Source organism: Gossypium raimondii, chromosome 11, assembly GCF_025698545.1.
Source record: "Gossypium raimondii isolate GPD5lz chromosome 11, ASM2569854v1, whole genome shotgun sequence".
Taxonomy (NCBI): Eukaryota; Viridiplantae; Streptophyta; class Magnoliopsida; order Malvales; family Malvaceae; genus Gossypium; species Gossypium raimondii.
Genome location: NC_068575.1, coordinates 29663121 through 29670840, shown reverse-complemented (window position 1 = coordinate 29670840; position 7720 = coordinate 29663121). Strand labels below are relative to the sequence as shown.

General features: G+C 35.1%; 1 non-coding gene across 1 annotated transcript; it reads right to left on the bottom strand.

The window, feature by feature from the left end:
• Positions 1-363: 363 nt before the first annotated feature.
• LOC128035201 (small nucleolar RNA R71) lies at positions 364-470 on the bottom strand. Its single transcript, XR_008191602.1, has one exon. It is a non-coding gene; the product is annotated as a small nucleolar RNA R71 (small nucleolar RNA).
• Positions 471-7720: the final 7250 nt, after the last annotated feature.

Below are 7720 nucleotides of genomic sequence, written 5' to 3'. Positions count from 1 at the left end.
AAATTTGATCCTTGTTATTGATGACAAAGATCGAGCAATTAGGGAATATACTGTTCCTTTGTTCTGTGAACTCAATCCAGGGATTGTAAGACCTGAGATTGAGAACCCTCAGTTTGAGTTAAAACCAGTGATGTTCCAAATGTTGTAAACAATGGGACAATTTAGTGGGATGTCTGCTGAATGTCCTCATTTGCACCTATGCTTATTTATGGTAGTAAGCCACTCTTATTGAAGCCTTTTCCATATTCGTTGCGAGATCGCGCATGGGCATGGTTGAATTCCTTATCACCCAGTTCTATTTCCACATGGCACAAACTGACGAAATGTTTCTTGATGAAGTATTTTCAACCAACTAAGAATGCTAAACTCAGAAAAGAAATTACTAAATTTTAGCAATCTGATGATGAGCCTTTGTATGAGGCATGAGAATGATTTAAGAAGTTATTACGAAAATGCTCCCATCATAGAATTCCTCATTGCTCAACTGGAGACTTTCTACAATGGTCTCAACACTTATAGAAGAATGGTGGTAGACGCTTCAAGGAACGGAGCTTTTATTTCAAAGTCGTGCAATGAAGCATATGAGATTCTTGAAAGAGTTTCGAGTAAAAACTACCAGTGGCCTACTTATCGAGCAGCCATAGGGAGAAGAGTAGCAGGAGATCATAAAGTCGATGCTCTTGCATCTTTAGCAGCTCAGGTATCTACTTTTACTTCCATGCTTAAGAATATTTTTTTAATGGTTGCAACACTAACATGACAGGTCAACAACCAAGTCTATTTGAGAACATTACATGTGTTTACTATGGTAATGGTCACGTATTCGAAGAATGTCCATCCAATCCTCAATCTATTTACTATGTGGGAAATTAACATCAAGATAGGAATGGCCCAGTTCTACAATCGAATCACTATAATCCTTCATGGAGAAATCATTCCAATTTCTCATGGAGTATTCAAGGTACTTGTCTAGGTAATTCCTATATGCACTCTCATCCAAATCGTTTGTCAGATTTTTCTTTAAAAATATAGAAACCTTAGCCAGTTGAGTCTTCAAATACTTTGGAGAATTTACTGAAAGCATATATTGCTAAAAAGGATGCCACTCTGAGGAATCTTGAGAACTAGATTGGACATTTAGCTAATGAGATAAGAAATAATCTTAAGGTGCTTTGCTAAGTGATATGGAGAATCCCAAAAGCACATGCAAAGAACAGTGTAAGGCTGTTACTTTGAGTAGTGGAAAGGTGTTAGAACCAGCAGTTGTTGAATTCAAAGATGAGCATGCTGTTGTCCATAATCAGAAGGAAGTTCAACTAGAAGTTGAATCTCCCACAGTGTAGAATCTTATTTATGTGAACCCTACTGAGGCACAATCGCAATAGAGTAATCCTGAAGAATCAACACCCAAGGTATATCCAAAATCAGAACTTCCTCTAAATATTTGTCCCATTAAGGAAAAACGTCGACCACCTCCTTACCCGTAGAGATTCCAGAAGCAATAACAAGAGGTACATTTTAAGAAATTCTTAGATGTACTTAAGCAATTGCATTTCAACATTCTGTTGGTAAAGGCTCTAGAATAGATGTCAAATTATGTTAAAATTATGAAAGATATCCTTTCTAAGAAGAGGAGGTTGGGAGAGTTTGAGACAATGGCTCTCACTTAGGAGTGTAGTGCATTCCTGCAAAATAAGTTTCCAACAAAGATGAAATATCCTAGAAGCTTTACCATACCATGTAATATTGGTAATTCGTATTGTGGTATGGCTCTATGTAATTTAGGAGCAAGCATAAATCTAATGTCCATGTCTATGTTTAGAAAATTGGGAATTGGTGAAGCTAGATCGACAACAGTGACACTACAGCTGGCAGATCGATCAATAGCATGTCCTGAAGAAAAAATTGAAGATATTCTGGATATGTTGATAAATTTAATTTTCCTACTAAATTTCTTATTTTGGAAGACCTTTCCTAGCAATTGGAAGAATATTAATTGATGTTCAGAAGAGAGAACTTACCATGCGAGTCTAAGATGGTAAGGTACCTTTTACTATTTTCAAAGCTATGAGATACCCTGATGTAGGAGAAGAATGTTTTGCTATGGATGAGACAGAACCGTTATTCTCGATGGATGATCTGTTGGAACAACTCTAGCACCAGATCTATTAAATGATGATGATAGAGATGGTGATCAAGTTGGATTAGAAGAAAATTTTAAGGTATTCTCTTCGCAACCCCATTTTGAGTCTTTGGAGTTGGAATCCTGTGAGTATAAACAGTTGAAAGCTTTAACTGAAAAGCTACCCAATTTAGAGTTAAAGGTATTACCTTTTCACATTTAATATGTTTTTCTAGGTAACTCTTCTACTCTACTTGTGAATATTTCAATTGAATTAGCTGATAATCAAGAAGAGAAGCTGATTAATGTCTTGAAAAAAATTCAAGAAGGCAATCTGTTGGACGATAGCAGACATAAGAGGAATTAGCTCATCTTTTTACATGTACAAAAACATCCTGGAAGATGGTGCAAAAGGAACTATTGATGGCCAAAGAAGATTAAAACCCATCACGAAAGAGGTAGTCAAAAAGGAGATGATCTAGTGGTTAGATGTGAGAATCATTTACCCCATCTCAGATAGCTCTTGGGTGAGTCTAGTCTAGTGTGTGCCAAAGAAGGGTGGCATCAAAGTTGTAAAAAATGAAAATAATTAGCTAGTTTTAGCCAGAACTATTACAGGTTAGAGAATTTGTATTGATTACCATAAATTGAATAAGGCAACTTGAAAAGATCATTTTCCATTTGACTTTTTCAAATCAAATGCAACATAGACTTGGAGGGCACGGTAACTATTGTTTCCTTGATGGATATTCAAGATACAATCAGATCCTTGTAGCCCTAAAAGACCAGCATAAGACAACCTTCACATGTCCATACAGTTCGTTTGCTTTCATGTGTATGCCTTTTGGTTTATGTAATGCAGCTACAATTTTTCAGAGGTGTTCGATTGTTATATTCATTGACATGGTTGAAAATTTTTTGGAAGTGTTTATGGATGACTTTCTGTGTTCGGAGACTCTTATGTAACTGTTTAGATAATTTGGGCAAAGTGCTCAAATGATGCGAAGAGACGAACCTTGTTCTCAACTAGGAGAAATACAATTCCATGGCAAGAGAAGGCATCATCTTGGTATAGAGATTTACCGGACAAGGAATAGAAGTTGACAAGGAAAAAATAGATGTTATTGAGAAACTCCTACCTACAGTAACGTAAAAAGAGCTACTTGCTAGCCAAAACTTGATAGGAGCACAATTAAATTATACGGTAACATAAAAAGAGCTACTTGCTATTATTTCTTCTTTGGACAAATTTGGTTCATATCTTATACGTATAAAGGTGATAGTTTATACTGATCACGCTACCATTAAATATCTAATGTCAAAGAGAGATGCAAAGCGATGATTAATGAGTTTGATTTGGTGATATAAGATAGGAAGGGAATAAAGAACCAAGAAGCAGAGCATCTATCTAGGTTGGAGAAAAAAGACGAAACCCACTCCTCAATTCCTATTAATGAGTATTTCCTAGACGAACACATCTTTGAGTTAAGTAATTTCCATAAAACACGTTGGTTTGCAGATTATGCTAACTTTTTAGCTAGTGGTTTAGTGTCGCTTGATTTGACATATCAACAAAGGAAGAAATTCCTTCATGATGTTAGATATTATATTTGGGAGGAACCTTTTTTGTTTATGCAATGTGCAGATCAAATGATTAGAAGGTGTGTAGTCGAAAGCAAAGTAGTTGACATTTTATACCATAGCCATTCATCCTCGAGTGGGGGACATTTTGGAGGATTGCGAACTGCAGCCAAAGTATTACAAGCTAGTTTCTTTTGGCCAACCCTATTTAAGATGCATATGCCTATGTGAAAGGATGTGATTGATGCCAAAGAGTCAAAAATGTGATTAGGAGGAATGAGATGATGCTAACCAATATACTTGAGGTAGAATTATTTGATGTTTAGGGTATTGACTTCTTAGGCCCTTTCCCTTCTTCTTATGGTAATAGGTACATCTTGGTAGCCATTGATTATGTGTCCAAATGGGTGGAAGCTGAGGCATACCCGACTAACAATGCCGAGATGGTGATGCGGTTCCTTCAAAAACACATATTTATGAGATTTGCGACTTCTAGAGCTATAATTACCGATGAAGGTTACCATTTCATGAATAAAAGGCTAAAATGGTTGTTGGACAAATATAATAAAAGCATAAAGTTGGCATAACTTACCATCCTCAGACGAAGGGTTAAGCTGAGTCTGCGAATAAAGAAATAAAGGGCATACTTGAGAAAGTAGTTCGCCCAACCAGAACAGATTGGTCCCGGAGGCTTGACGAAGCGTTATAGGCCTACTGGATGACACTTCAGGCTCTTTTAGGGATATCTCTTTATAGGTTAGTCTATGGTAAGGCATGTCATTTGCCATTGGAACTTGAGCATGAAGCTTATTGGGCTGTTAAACAACTCAATTTAGACCTAAAATCTGCTGGACACAAACGAATGTTACAAGTCAATGAGTTGGCAGAGATAAAATTATTCTCTTGTGAGAATGACAAAATTTTTAAATAAAAATAAAAAAGATGGCATTAGAAGCACATGTCATCATATGTTTGAAATGGGACAACATGTTATTTTATTCAACTCAAGATTGAAGTTTTTCCTAGGTTATCTTAAATCCCGATGGTCTGGACCCTTTATGATTAATCAAGTTTTTCCGTATGGATTTGTTGAACTCCAAAACAATAACGAAGGTACGTTCAAAGTTAATGGTCAACGACTAAAACATTATTGGACTGGTAAAATCGAGCAAGAAAACACTTTGCTTATTGTAACCGATCCATGAGAATATTTCTGTCAGAAAACTATTAATTTTGTATATAAATAAATTTTATATTTATGTTTATGTTTATGTTTATTTTTACTTTTAATTTTAGTTACATTTTACTTTTAGTTGTAAATAAAATAGATAAATTTTGTAAACAAATAAATGGGTCAGTAGAAATAATAATGTAAATAAAACTCCTAATTAAAATTAAGTTGACCATTAAGTGAAATTAGAGTTAGTTTATTAGAGTTATTTTATTATATTTTTCTCCCCGATTTTTCTTTTCTTCTTTCAGCTGCCTCCTACCTCACCGCCGTCATCATCTCTACCACCACCACCACCAGCCTGGTGCGATCCGAATAGCATAAAATGACCCCTATGTGCACACACCCTTTAGAAGCAGGCCCTTGCATGCTGCTCTGTCGCACACCATCAGCCACCATCGGCCAAATATGAAAGTCCTAACACACTTTCGGCATCAATTGATCAGGCATCATCAATCTATGTCAGGCACAATTGAGTACCATTAAGCACTGCCAAATACTATCAACAGCAATCGACCGTCACCGACTCTATCAGGTGAAACCCAACGAGCCCTTTCGATAACCGTCGATAGCAATCGTACACCATCAAAAGCAATCAGATCCTATCGAGCCATGTGCACCAACAGTCGTTGGCCGCAGCAGATTTTTTTCTTCAATCCCTTTGGTGATTGTGGTTGACCCCTCAATGTTAGGCAAAATCTAACTGTTGCCCTTAACTTATCTTAAGGTAATTAGGGGATTAAAAATTTTCTTCTTAGTACTTTTTTATCTTGGTTTTTTTTGAAGATGAATCGAAAAAGGAAGAATTTAAACATTCAAGAGGAAGAATTTCAACCTTAGTTCCGAACCCTAGGAATAAGGGCCAGATACATAAAAATGTTTAAAAAGAAACCCTTACTTCCATAAAAGGGTTTTCAACTGCATAGTGAGTATGATGTACCGACACTTACACGGGAAATAATTGAGATGCGAGGGTGGAAATTCCTATGTGATAATCTCCGCTTGATGAGGATATTGTTAGAAAATTCTGTGCCCACTTGAATTCGCCAACTTTGACAATGCTACAATTGTGAAGGAACGAGTTATCTTTATCATCAACAACCATTAATGTCATATTTAGTCTACTAGATATTGATGATGACGACTATTATACCATGGTATTCGGTGTCATTGAAGAGATGGTTCTAGACATATTGAAAGTCGTCATGATTTAAGGAGAAAAATGGATGACATCAAGACAAGGAACTTGTTATTGTCGTATGGATATCTAACTCGAAAGGCAAAGGTATGGTTCTGCTTTATTAGAATGAGTATTATTCCTGTTTATTCAAATTGCACTATTTCAATGATTCAAATGATTCTCCTATATTGTATATTGACTAGGAAGTCAATTAATATGGGGAGAATAATACTTAACAAAATTTGAGAGTGTGTAGAAAGAAAAACAGGTTATCACAATTTCCCATCACTCATCACTCTGATACGTTGCCAAAGTAACATACCGATGCGAATCAGTGAAGAACCTTACCACAAAGGTAAGATCACTGCCTATGACATATCAAAGGCAGAGGCGACATTACAAGGAAAAAATCAGATACTACATATTGATGGGGATGAGATGACAAAACTAGAAGCTAATTCTAGTAGTACCAAACCATTGGATGATCTCGCACCAACCTTTATGTCTACTTAACCTTCTATAAATTTGGTAACATAGGTCGAAATTTTGGATTTATTTTAACATATGAACAAGAAGCAATGAAAGTACTACAAGTACACCAAGATTTGAGATGAATCGAATCAACTTGCTTTTATGAGCTTATTTAAATCTTTTGATTACGTTCCTGAGTTTCTAGATTTAATACTCAAGCCATAGAACCCAACTCATGGAACTGGTCATGAGAATTTCGCTACACCGAGGCAAGATACTAGAATGGAGGAGGAGACAGACACATAAAGAGATGGGTCAATAAATAAATAAGGGGGTTTTCTTTATTTTAAGAAATTTATTTTAGTTGATTCTATTTTTAGAATACTACTTTTACTCTTATTTTTGTTTTAAATTTTTTACAAAATAAATTTTGAGCTAAAATTATTTTCAAGAATTCTTCTTATTATTATTTGATGGTTGTTTTTGAACAATGAGGATAGTGTTTTGTTTAAGTTTGGGAGGGACCATGCCTCAACTTTCTTGATTTTTGCCCAATTTTGTAAAAGATGAATTTGTGCAATAAGGCTAAAAAGTGGAAAAGATGCTCAACATCAATCGAGTATGGTATGTTAGTTCAAATTTAGGTATGATCTTTTATTTATTTCAAGTATTTTTTATGTTACATAAATTATGAGATGAATTTTGATTTTATGAGTATGTAGGTTCACCATAATTGTTTTATATTCCCTAAAAATTAAGCATGTATAAGGATTTAGTCACTAAAATTGATTTGGTAATTCCTTTGAGGTGAAATCCTAGATAGAAAAAGGGGTTTAAAAATGATTTAGGATCATTTCCTTTGGGCTGGTTAAGCTTTCAAACCTACCTTTAATTAAATCCTTTAAAAACCAATTCTAAGATATATGACCTATATTTTTGGCGATAACCTATGAAATATGTAGCTTGTATTAAATAATTATTTCTGTGACCTCTTGAACCTTAAAATCTTAGCCTTGCTTACTTTGGAAGTATTTTGAAGATTAATTTAGGGGAGATAGCACTAGAAAGAACATAGGTTTTCCTCCTTACTTATTGGTTAAATTGTTCCCACTTAGTTATCCTAGTCATATATTTT